This window comes from Suricata suricatta, chromosome 9, assembly GCF_006229205.1.
Source record: "Suricata suricatta isolate VVHF042 chromosome 9, meerkat_22Aug2017_6uvM2_HiC, whole genome shotgun sequence".
Taxonomy (NCBI): Eukaryota; Metazoa; Chordata; class Mammalia; order Carnivora; family Herpestidae; genus Suricata; species Suricata suricatta.
Genome location: NC_043708.1, coordinates 109,481,685 through 109,495,074, shown reverse-complemented (window position 1 = coordinate 109,495,074; position 13,390 = coordinate 109,481,685). Strand labels below are relative to the sequence as shown.

The following is a 13,390-nucleotide window of genomic DNA, read 5'->3' as shown; positions in this document are numbered from 1 at the left end:
TGTGGTGAGCTAAGGTATTGCAAGAATCCGCTGGATATGCTGTGAAGCTAATGACCACTGTATGACACTAATCATCTCTGTGTAGGTGGGTCATCTCTCCAGCAAACTGTGTACTGCAGAAAAAATTCAACTCTCGTGGTTCGCACAGTTAGTAAAGTTTTTAGGGAGTCAAAAGTTACAGGCAGATTTTTGACTGCACAGGACTTGGTACTCCTAAGCCCTGTTCAAAGGTATTGTTCATATATCCTTCTATCTTACCTTTTCCACAAGTACAATCAGACTACACACACTTTTCTGCAACTTACTTTAATAATCGTGTAACACACAGGGCACCTGGGTGGCTCAGTCAGTTAAGCATCTGACTTTGGCCCAGGTCATGATCTCACAATTCGTGAATTTGAGCCCTGTGTTGGGCTCTGTGCTGACAGCTCAGAGCCTGGAGCCTGCTTCAGATTCTCTGTCTCCCTCTCTCTCTACTCCTCCTCCACTTGCACTCTGTCTCTATCAAAAATAAATAAAACATTAAAAAATTTTTAAAAATATAACTCAGGTATTTTTCCATATCTACCTTATATTTTAACAGCTACCTAGTACTCCATTGCATTCATGTTATTTAATCAGCCCCCTTCCTAACTGTACTGACTGCACTGCTTCCAGATTTATCCTAGTCTAACATAAGTATCTTTAAATATTTGGTAGCTATACATGCAAAATAAATTTATATTATAAATAGGGTTATTTGATGAAAGGATTTTATGAATTCTAAATCAAAATACTGCATTTCAAAAAAAATTACACTGCTATCGAGAGCATGAAAACACAGTCTCCTCATACTCTGGTCTCATTATAATGGAACAGGTAAAAAAAAAAAGTAAAAGTAAACCTATAAGTACCACCATGTCCACAAAATACTGTTCAGCAAAGTCACAGAAAAATATGATTTCACTTCTGCAAATAAAAAGGTTACACATGCCTATACACATATCAGTATAAAATGTACACACACAGAGACTTCTTCCAGTGCTCAAGTCTCAGCTTCCGTATCCCATCAGAAAGGCCCTCCCTACCCATCCTATTTAAAGTAACTCTCGATATCCTTCGGTAATTCTTTTTCAGAGCCTAATATTCATTTCCTTTAAATAGGCATAAAATCAACAATTTATTTATTTACTTGTGCAGTGTCTGTTTATGTGTACAGGACACAAACACTGTAAGGGCAGAGAACCATGCCTCCTTGTTGGCTATGTCATCCCTACCACCCAGGGCAGCTGAATATACAATTTAAATAGCATATAGATTTTTGCTCAACAAATATTTACTGAATAAATACACAATGTCTGCCAACATGGGCTATCTCTAGGAAGTGGGATTAAGCGAAGGGATAAAAGGTACATTTACTTTTATTTTGGTCAGTTATGCATTCTTATTTTGACAATGAATATGGGTTATATTTATTTAAAACTATTCTATGCAAGTTTAGTTTTAAGCAAACCATTTCAGATGCTTTGCAGTCTGGTCACATAAGATTTTCTTCTTGTTTGGAAAGTTAAATGATCTAACTGAATATTAAATAGATTATTATTGTCTAGTTGAAAAAATTCTCCAACCTTGCTTCATGAAGTTAACCTGTTTTTATAATGTTCAGTTATTTTTGTGAGAGAAAAAGAGATTGAGCATGGGAAGGGCAGAGAGACGGGGGGCAGAGGATCAAAGGCAGGCTCTGTGCTGACAGCAGAGAGCCCAATGTGGGGCTCAAACTCATGAACTATGGGATCATGAGCTGAGCTGAAATTAGGATGCTTAACTGACTGAGCCACCCAGGTGGCCCCATGAAGTTAACCTTCTGTTTCTATTTTCATTTAGTGTAATGTTGACTACTAAATTCCCATTCAGTTAGCTTTGCCTTTGTACATTCTTTCAAATTACTCTTACCTTAGAGTTGCAGAGTACTTACGATTTATAAAATGCTTTATGTACACAGCTGACCCTTGAACGACGTAGGTTTCAACCGGACTGGTCCACTTACACACATTTTTAAAAAATAAATATAGTATTGCAAATGTATTTTATCCTCCTTATTCTTTTCTTGCCTTTTAAGTAGGCTTCATGCCTGGCACAGAGCCCAATGTGGGGCCTTAACTCAAGACACCAAGATCAAGACCTGAGCTGACATCAAGAGTCAGATGTTCAAGTGACTGAGATATCTAGGTGTCCCTCATTATTTTCTTAACCATTTCTGTCCTCTTACTTTATTGTAAGAAAGTAGTCTAAAATACATACAACATATAAAATATGTGGTAATTGTTTACTGGTAAAGGTTTCTAGCCAACAGTAGGTTATTACTAGTTAAGTTTTGGGGGAGTCAAATTATACACAGATTTTTGATTGTGCTGAGAGGTCAGTGCCTCTAACCTCCTTGTTGTTCAAGGGTCAACTTTATTAGTCTATTTGCCCCTCAGGGTGTGCTGTGCAGAGATTACTGTTTATACTTATAGATAAGGAAATGATATTCAGAGAGATTAACTATCTCAGCAGTAGTGGGGTTGGGACATGAGGCCAATAATTCAGGTTGTTAGTATGAGGTTTGTCACTATACACACTGTGGCAGGCAACTGACAATGCCTCAATCTTTCTGTAAACAATGTATTTTAATACTTAAACAGAAAAAAATATTTTCAAAATGCATCTTATGTTTAATGTATATATTTCTATAACAGCTGCATTTAACAGAATATTTGAGTGATAAGGAAGTCAAATAATCTAAATCCTTCATTTTACAGAAAACAAAATCAAAGAATTTCAGTACCTGATCCAATCACTCAGTAAGTTAATGGCAGACAAGAACTAGAACCCAGGCATTGATATTAGATGCATTTTCAATCACAGAAAGTTCTTGGATATGGAATTCACGATTACGAAGTCAAATGTCATCATAGTTGTTTTGAGTTAAAACTTTTCTCAAATTTATAATTACTGCTACAAAAAGGCAAAATAACTGGTTAGAAATTTATCCTTTGATTAATGTCAACACCAACTATCATATACCCTAGTGCTTCAGATTTAAAATATTCCACAGATGACGAATGATTTCCTGCTATCTAGCCAACTTTTAATCATGCCAGGCCTTAGTCACTTATTCCAGAACTTCTGTTTTTCAATGTTTACCTTAGATACTACATGGAATTTTTTGAAATGTTCATGACACACACGAAAAAAGAGAAGTTCAATATGTATCCTTATCTACCATGGCCATAATATCCTAGAAGTCATTTATGAGCTGGTAAAGTATGAATTTCCTTTACTAAAAACAAGTTCGTGTTTCCCTTTTCACCAGCCCATCTTCCCTTATTGGAACGAAAACTGCCAAGTATCAGACTTGATATGAATGAATACAAAGAAAAAAACTCTTGTGTTTTTAAATTTAAGTCTTACAAGATAATTTTGGAATCTATTTTTAAATTCAAACTGACAGGAAGAAAGGCTAATAAAAAATTAATGGACAAAACACATTTTACTTAATTCTTACTACTCTTAACTGCAATAATTTCTAATATGAATAATTTAAAAAATCATTCAGTAGACACTAAAACATAAAATATCTTGGCACCAAATGACAGGTAAATATTAATTTAACTGGCAGCAAAATAAAAACAATACTGTTATGATTAAATATTTTTAAAACTACAAGAGACCCTAAAATCAAGAGGTTGGTGTTCTTGAAATGCATAAAAGTAAATATTAAAAACAGCACTAGGGGGAGGAAGAGAAGAGAGGGAAACAAACCACGAGAGACTCTTGAATGATAGAGAAGAACTGTGGGTTGACAGAGGGAGTGGGGAGGGGGAGGGGCCAGATGGATGATGAGTACCTAGAAGGGTGATTGTGATGAGCTCTGTGTTGTATATAAGGATGAATCCCTGAATTCTACTCCTAAAATCAATCTTGCACTGTATGTTAACCAAAAATTTAAAAAATGCACTCACACACACATGGAATTAAATATTATAAGAATGCTATGCTTGGCATTGACTCACATTGCATGGGAAACAGAGTAGAATAATGATTACTAGGGACTGAAGGCTGGAAGAAATAGGGAAAATGTTGGTTAAAAGGTACAAACTTCCACTTACAAAGCAATAAGAGCTGGGGCTGTAATGTGCATCATGGTGACCCTAGTAAACAATTTTGTACCACGTACTTGAAAGTTGTAGGAGAGGAAAACTCACCATGTTCTCACCAGAACAATAACAAAATGGCGGTTGTGTGAGGTAGAGAATGTTAACTAACACTACTGTGCTAAACATTCTGTAACATGTACAAATCATCACATTTTACACCTTAAATTTACACAATGTTAAATGTTAATTATATCTCAAAGCTGGAGGGAAAAAAAAGAAAGGTATGTTTGAAACATACTCATTTTCAAATTCTAATTCCCAATTAGAACTTCTGTTTTCTAGTGTTGTTACATACATGTTTTATATATTTTATCTATAAGTATAAAGTTTCATTTAACATTCAAAGGTAATAATTAACTTAAAAATGATGCCGTCCAAATTGTATCAGAGGACAATTGTGGGTGCTCCAAACTACCTTCTTGCAATGAAGCACTCACCAGCAGGCAGGAGGCAGTGAGCGGCAGAAAATTCCCTCTACACAAAAATAAGGCTCGGTCTCAAAGATGCTCAAATACTTTCAATATTATTTTTAAATCTGATGCATGAAGATAAACGTCATCATAAGAGATTTTTTTGTACTTTCAATAATTTACTCCATAGGGTTTCTAGAACTTAAATGTCTCTCAGATGTTAGCCACAAAGACGTGCTAGCAAACTCCTGTAATCTGCAGTTCTCCCATTCACAGCCCCGCCCTGCAGTCCACCACCATGGCACATCTAGTTACACAGCATGTCTGACATTCTTCTGTTATCCTAATATTCTTCACTCTCCTGCCCTTCTGCCTTTTCCACCTACCCCCACTTTGTTCATTTTAAAACTTTTACCTGAAACAGACTTCCAGTGACCAAAAATAACTTAGAATCACAAACTATCAGGGCTAAACGATTCCTATCATTTATGTCTGTGTTAGGCAAACTTCTGTAAAGGGTTAGAATAAATATTTCAGGCGTGGTGGGACATATAGTCTGTGTTGAAACTACTCATCTCTGCCATTGTAGTGTGAAAACAACTGCAGACCAGACATAATCAGTAAACAAGCATGGCTGTGTTCCAATAAAGGTTTACTTACAAAAACAGGAGGTTGGCTGGACTTGGCCTGGGGGCTGTTTGCTAACCTCAGTTTTGTCCATCTGCCTTTGAATACCTCTACATCAATGTTTCCCAAACTGTGCCCTTTAAGACAGTAATGAGTCTACTTAAAAAAAGATGAAAGCTCCATGGTCAGACAGATTTGGGAATGCTATATACTCATATAGAGTATATATATAGAATACAGAATATATTTTATTTTACTTTTGGAGATTCACAATGGTAATGGATGCGAAGGAAACAGGCTCAAAGTGGGCCAGTTCCCATCTTTCCTCCTCCAGGCTGCTCAGACTTCTAGTACTTGTCCTACCAAATAAGGGGTAGCAGTGGGTCTACTGGTAATTGCTCTGTTCACTTCCTGCAATACAGCCCAGCTCTTATGAAGGGAAGTGTTCATAATTTCATGACGTTTTTGGCAGAAAATCCTCAAAAGTATGTGTTTGGTATATTTCTAAATTTTAGCACCGAAAGGTGGCTTTAGTATTAACCTAAAAAAAAAAAAAACCTTACTTATTATAGAAGGAATATATGGTTATTTTAGAAAATTGAAAAAATATTAGCATCCGAAGATAATCACTGTTAATGTTTTGATATGGGAATGCCTACATGTGTGTATATAATTTTTTAAGCTAAATTCAGATTATTCGGTATACATAACTTTGTATTTTACTTCTCTACTTGACATTATATCCAGAGATTTTCCTGATGTCATTAAAGAGTGTTCAAAGACACAGTTTTGAATGGCCAAATAACTTTTCTATCACAATGTTGTACTGTAATTAGTTTATCTACTTCCTCTATCTGGGGACATATAAGTCATTTCCTATTCTTTCTCTCTTTAGCCCTATCTTTCTCTTTTTAAAATACAAATGCTGATATTAACAGTCTTTGTCCAAATTGTTGATTTCTTCCTTGGGAAAAGATCCTAAAAGAACAATTAATGGGTTGAATCAGTAATGTTTAACATATAATTGTCAACACGGTGTTAGTAAATGATGTAACAATTTCTATTTCCAGAGTGCAAGAAAAGCACAAACCTAATCACATACTAACCAACCATTATAAAGTAATGTTCATTAAAAGATCTTCACTAGAGAAAAATGACATCTCACTGACTTAATCCTGTATTTTTGTTAAGTGGAACATTTGTCATGTTTAGAAATTATCTTTATCTTTGTTCTATTGTGTATTGTATGCTTATGTTAGTTATTTGTGTGCATTCTTATATATTCAGAATATTAAACTTCTTCTCTACCTTGTCTCTTCTTTAATTAAGTTAAGGTATTTCTCACACTTTATATAAAGAAGTTTTTATACCCTAAAATACAAATTTCCATCTGTATTCTCTCTTATCTCTTTCATATGTAAAAGAAAGTGGCAAGACTCTCCTATCATCTTTCAATATTTTTATGGATTCAATTAAAATATTAACTCTATATTTTACTTTGACATTAAGGTAAACACATAATTTAATTCTTTACAAATCACCAATTATCCACATATCAAGTAATGTAGGATTCTTTCAATCCACACTGATTTGTGATATCACATTTTTACACATTCAAATATTATAAAGTGCTATTTCTGCTATATAAATTTCTTTTCCTAGCTTCTGATAGGCCATCATAGTTTTTAAATGATGTGCATAAGACTGAGACAAAAGAGATTAATTTTTTAGAAAATGTTTATTTTTTAAAGACAGAGTGTGTGTGGAGGGGTACAGAGGGGTAGACAGAGGATCCAAAGTGGGCTCTATGCTGACAGCAGAGTTCAATAAGGGGCCTTGAACTCACGAACTGCAAAATCATGACCTGAGCCAAAGGTGGACACTTAACCAACTGAGCCACCCAAGTACCCCAAAAGAGACGATTGTTTAAAATCAGCAAGATAGAAGAGGTTCTATAGAAATAATTTAATAACTGGAATTGGTAAGAAGGAAAAAAATAGTAAGAGAATAAATGCTGTCTTTTCTTTTTTTTTTTTTAATGTTTATTTTTGAGACAGAGAGCCAGAGACAGAGACCAAACACAAGCTGGAGAGGGGCAGAGAGAGAACAAGATACAGAATCCAAAGCAGGCTCCACTCTCTGAATCCACAAACCATGAGATCATGGCCTGAGCTGAAGTCCCACGTTGAACTGACTGAGCCACCCAGGTGCCCCAATAAATGCTATCTTTAAGTAGATAAAATAAGAGGCTGAGATGTTAAGTCCACAGAAGATTGTGGTGATTTACGGTAGAAACAAGAATCAATTTTTGATCATTAAGAAAATAACACATGGCAAAAAATTCATTCAAAGATTATAGTGATGGTATCCATGGAGATCTTTAAGACAGTGTGCAAGGATGAACTTTTTAGTTGACTAAGATAATTGTCTGAAGGCAGAGAAATATGACTGGATAATATATGATCCCTTATAACACCATCTACTAAGGACAGAGTTAGGGAGTTTTAATTTACAATAGTGTAAAAGACTACCACATTAAAATTAGGGACAAAACATTCTCCATACACAAGAAAATAAAATATCCAGTAGCTTTAATTTGTAGCAAGACTTTGGATAAAACTCTTTAAAAATCTATCAAAACCAAAGCCTGTTATACTCTTCCTCAACCTCTTTCATTAGCTTCTGACATGAACTGCTCTCTGATTCTAGATATTTTTATCTAGTTTTCTATTATCCTAAACTCAACACATCTTTTTTTTGGTCTTTATTTTATTTTGAGAGACAGAGACAAAGAGCAAGTGGGGGAGGGGCAAAGAGAGAGGGAGATATAGAATCGGAAGCAGGCTCCAGGCTCTGAGCTAGCTAGCTGTCAGCACAGAGCCTGATGCAGGGCTTGAACCCACAGACTGTGAGATCATGACCTGAGCCGAAGTCAAACGCTTAACCGACTAAGCCAACCAGGCGCCCCATCTCAACACATCTTAAACTAATGCATTGTCTCCTGACCAAACTGGCTCTATTACCTTCTTTTCAAATTTATTGGCATAAAGTTGTTTCTAATATTCCCTTATGTCCTCTTAAAGTGTATAGGATTTGTAATGACGTCCTCCCTTTCATTCCTGATATTGATAATTTTTTATTTTTATTTATCAGTGTGGTTAAACATATTCCAATTAAATTAATCTTTTCAAAAAACTAGCTGTTAGCTTAATTTACTTTTTGTTTCATTTGTGCTCTTTATCATTTTCTTCTTCTGAATGCTTTAGATTTAATTTGCTTTTGTATCTAGCTTTTACAAGCTTCCTTCAAAATGCTACTTTATCTGCATTCTACAAATTTTGACAATTAGTATTTTCATTTAGTTCAAACTATCTTCTAATCTGTGACCTGTTCTTTGACACATGAATTATTTAGAAGGCTGTTTAATTCCCAAATATTTCTCGATTTTCTAGTCTCTGTTACTGAGTTTTAGTTTAATACCATTAAGGTCAAAGAATATACTTTGGATGATTTAAATGCTGTTAAATGTTTTGAGACTCGTTTTAAGGCCTAAATCGTTTATAGTTAACACAATGATTGATACATAGATTTTAATCTACTATCATGCTAGTTGTTTTTTATTTGTCCATTTCTTTGTTCCTTTTTTTCTCTTTTCCTTATTTTAGACTAATTTTTAAGATTCTATTGTATTTCCACTATTTACTTATTAGCTAAATCTCTTTCTCTACTTTTTAGTAGTTTCCCTAAGTTTTAGGATATGCATTACATTTTAAAATTATCAGTCTGCTTCATATAATTTGATATGTAATATAAGGATCTTACAACAGTTCATTTTCAATCCTATTGTACTTCCCTCTGTTTTGTCATACATTTTAATTTTACAGGTTATAAGCTATTTTTCTTTAGACCACAGATCAGCAAACAAGGACCTGCCACCTGTTTTTGCAAATAAAGTTTTACTGAAAAGTCACAGTTGATTTACATGGCTGCATGCTACAAGGGCAGAAGTGGGTAGCTGTGACAGATACTGGCCCATAAAATCTAAAACATTTATCATCTAGACCCTTACTCAAATGTTGGTAGTTCCTTGTTTAGATAGCAAGTTATTTTGTAAACTGCTGGAGATAAGAAAGAACTTTATATTTGTTTTTGTTTTAAACCACTCTGGGCTGTTTTGTTTCTTTGTGAAGGCGCTGTAAGTTTCTGTTGGGTATCATACCACTTCTACATAAAGAACTTTAACAATACTTGTAGCACAGGTCTGCTGACAATGAATTTTATCAGCTTTCTATTCTGAAAAGGTCTTTATTTCACTTTCATTTTTGAAAGATATTTTTGCTGGGTATATTATTTAGGTTGACTTTCCTTTTAAGGACTTTAAAAGTGCTGCTCCATTGCCTTCTGGCTTGCACTATTTCTGGTAAAATGTCTGCTGTAATGTTTATTTTTGTTCCTCTATGAATTTTTTAATTGGCACTATATATATTTTCTATGTGCAATACAGATTTCCTTATACATCAGGTAAAGAAACAATCTCAAATATATCCCTGTTCTAAACCTATGATCCCAAACTGCAGATGAACTGATCAAGGTGCTTCACCATCACCCGACTTACTCCCCCACAGGATGTCCCTCTGGTTAGCACTGTTTGAGTCCTCCTGTACTGGCTCTTGCCTCACAATCACAGTTGAAACCAAGGATTTCAGGGAAAGCACAAAACCATTATAAACCAGGCAGTCCTAAGAATCAATCAAGTAATGTTCTCTGGGAGCAAAAGAATCCTCACTCCATATAGTGGGTGCACAGTCTATTCAGGTCATATGCCTTTATCCAAAGATTTTATTAAAGGTCTTTACAGAGCAATATCCAAACTCTAGATCCAGCTGCCAAGGAGACCCTGTTATGCTTTGGGGACTGGCTGTAGCATGGCAGGTAGCGCTGGCTTCCTACTCTTCTGTCCCAAGATGGGAGTGGTGGGCAATAACTCATCTGGGGTTCCATAGTGCTCACATGATCAGGCATGGGCTTTGTAGGGTCAATCTTACCACTTGGATCCCAGGGAAGCATGAGCTTTGTTTTGATGCCCAGCACTCTCTGTTGGAGCAGCACATGGCACACAGAAGTGTCAATGTAGTAGTGTAGTAGTTAACAGGTTCTCCACTGTGAATCATCAGGCCATCTACAAGCTTCATGGATTTAGCCCTCTGTCCTCAGAGTTTCCCAAACACCATGACATCACAGCCTTTGGCCTCACTCTCCATGATGAACCACAGCTCACCATAAGCAGGCCCTCCATACAGCAAGGCATCCTAGGAGTTTGTAACACAGAGACTGCCTGGGCAATAGCATACAGACCTCTTGTGGCCACCTTTTTGGCATAAAGCTCTACAATGCTCTCAGTGGAGCCAAACCTCTTCTGAATCACATGGTCAATTCCTAGATCCACTGGCCCTTCTCACCCAGAACATTCTGTGTCCTGGTGACCAAGATAATGATTTCAGTCCTGGTTGTTGTATCTGAGACCTTAACTCTGGAGTAGCCATCTTCACCCAGCTCCCAAGTGAAAAGCTCATTCATATCAGCTTTGAAGAGGCCATTGGCAACAATCCTCCTCTTCTTAAAAATCTGCACCACCATCTTGCCACTGCGTGCCATCGAAAGGAAAAAGTCCTCCGTATCTTTTCAAAATTTTCTGGCTGCCTTCAAGACTTTATTATGTTTGGTATGATCTTGTTCCTTTTTATTTATTTGAAAATTCTGGCCATTATTTATTTAAATTTTTTTCCTGTTCTGTTCTTGTTCTCTTTTCTATGTGAGACTCCAATTTACTTATGTTAAGCCGTCATATATTTTCCCATCTTAGATACTCTGTTCATCCTCTTTTATTTCAGTTTAAATAATTTACATTGAACTATCTTCTAGCGGATGGACTATTTTCTCAGCTGTGTTGAGTCTAATGATTACCCTGAGTAAATGCTTCACCTCTATTATTATTTTTATAATTTCCCTTCCGGGGCACGTGAGTGGCTCAGTGGTTAAGCATCTGACTACGGCTCAGGTCATGATCTCATGATTCGTGATTTCGAGCCACACATCGGGTTCTGTGCTGATAGCTTGGAGCATGGATCCTGCTTCAGATTCTTTGTCTCTCTCTCCCTCTGCCCCTTCCCTGCTCATGCTCTGTTTCTCTCACTCCCCAAAATAAACAAACATCAAAAAAAAAAAATTTCCCTTCCTCTGATTATAGAACCCTTTCACTCTCTGGTCAAATACAAATACAGTATCGTCAATCTCTTTATGGTTTCCATCTTTTCTACCAAAATTCCTCCTCTGTTAAGTTAGCTACCTTTTCCACTAAATCTTTTAATATACTAATTAGTTTAAAGTCCCTGTCTGATCATTCCAGTATCTGGGCCTCCTTAATTTGATTCTGTTAAATGCTTTATCTATTAACAATGGGCCAATTTTCCCTTGCTCTGTTTATGTCCAGTAATTTTTGACTGAATTCTGAACATGATATACAGAATAACAGAGACTGAGATTATTATTATTGATACTTGGAACATGGCATATCTATTTGGTCAAGCCATTAGTGTGGAGGATTTAATTTAGACAGGAATTGAACTTGGCAAAGATTTTACTATTGTTTTAGTTACCTTCAGCACACCATTAGTTTCAAATTCTTCTAATGATGGACTTCTGCTTAAGAAGAGAGATGAAGGAGAGTTTTTCTCAATTTACCTGTTTTCCTCTCAGCTTTCAACTGTTTCTACATAACTCTATGACACAGGGATCTCTCTATATTCTTGACCTTCTCCTAGCAGTAGAAAGCAGGTAGGGCACGTAGGATTTTCAGTTGTCCTTGTTCATCCTCAGTGTTAGGTAGGTCATGTGCATCAGAGGGTTCCTCCCTTAGGCAGAAGGATTTTGCTTTCCTCCCCACCTAAATTTATAAAATAAGGCTTTCTACCCCTCCTCCTTTGGTTTAGGGCTTAAAGGAATTTAAGTAAATGAGAGGAGTTTTGCACTTATCTTCCAGGAGCTAAAGATTACCTCTTTTACCTCTTCACTGCCAAAATGACTGTTCTTTTTTCCTTTTTAATGCTTGTTTATTTTTGAGAGAGAGAGAGAGAGAGAGGGAGAGAGACAGAGGGAGGGAGGATGAGTGTGAGTTGAAGAGGGGCAGAGAAAGAGGGAAACACAGAATCTGAAGCAGGCTCAAGGCTCCAAGCTGTCAGCACAGAGCCTGACGTGGGGCTCAAACCCACAAACTTCGAGATCATGACCTGGGCTAAAGTCAGCTTAACTGACTGAGCTACCCAGGTACCGTCCAAAATGACTCTTCTCTAGTCTCTGACTTGTCCCCAGTCTTCACAATGAGTATCTTGTGGAGTCCCAGGGATATGGATTTGCAAGGCTGTATGAACTCCCCCATTCATCTGGGGCCCTGAGGTATTCCAAACTAGTTCATACTTGGTCTTTAACTGTAAGTTACAACTTTAGCTGATATCTTCTTATCCACTTTTATGGCATCCATCTCTTTCATGCTCTGCCAAAGATGAAACAATTAATGACCCACTCTTTGGGGGCAGGAGGGTATTCAATTATTTGGAATTTAGTTTACTTGATTGCATTGCAAGCTCAGCTCTCTGATGGACTCAGAAAAATTATGATTTTGTAAATTAACCAGCTTTTTACTGTAGGTCAGAGTGGGATGTTCTACGTCCATTCTCTAAACCGGAGTAGAAGTCCCTCACTTCTGTTCACCTCCCTTTTCTATTTTGGAAAGGCATCACCACTCTCCTAGTCACTAGAGAAAGCCTGACAAGTATTTCTGACTTCTCTAAAATAATGTTTAATATCCAATCAGGCGATAAAAATCTAGATTAAATAAATCACTAATATCTTTTTTATTAGGATCCTTTCTACGTTTCCAGTATAACTACTTATCTCACAATGGTCTAATATAACAATATTCCTTCAAGTAGATGCCCCATACAATCTGACACTTATTTCTTTTCTTGTGTATGGGGGACGGTTGTATTTTTAGGCTTTTTAAGTTTTTATTTTAATGCCAGTTAACATATAGTGTTATATTTGTTTCAGATGGACTTCTTCTAAATAAACTGGACTTTATCATCAGACTGCCTTACTATAGTATTGTTCTGACTATTT

General features: G+C 36.2%; 1 protein-coding gene and 1 pseudogene across 1 annotated transcript in view; both read right to left on the bottom strand.

Annotated features, from left to right (window-relative positions):
* The window catches only part of NEO1 (neogenin 1), a 222,861-nt gene that overhangs the window by 96,858 nt on the left and 112,613 nt on the right, over nucleotides 1–13,390 (bottom strand). The gene's annotated exons all lie outside the window — the stretch shown is intronic.
* Nucleotides 10,116–10,852, bottom strand: LOC115302108 (annotated as a pseudogene).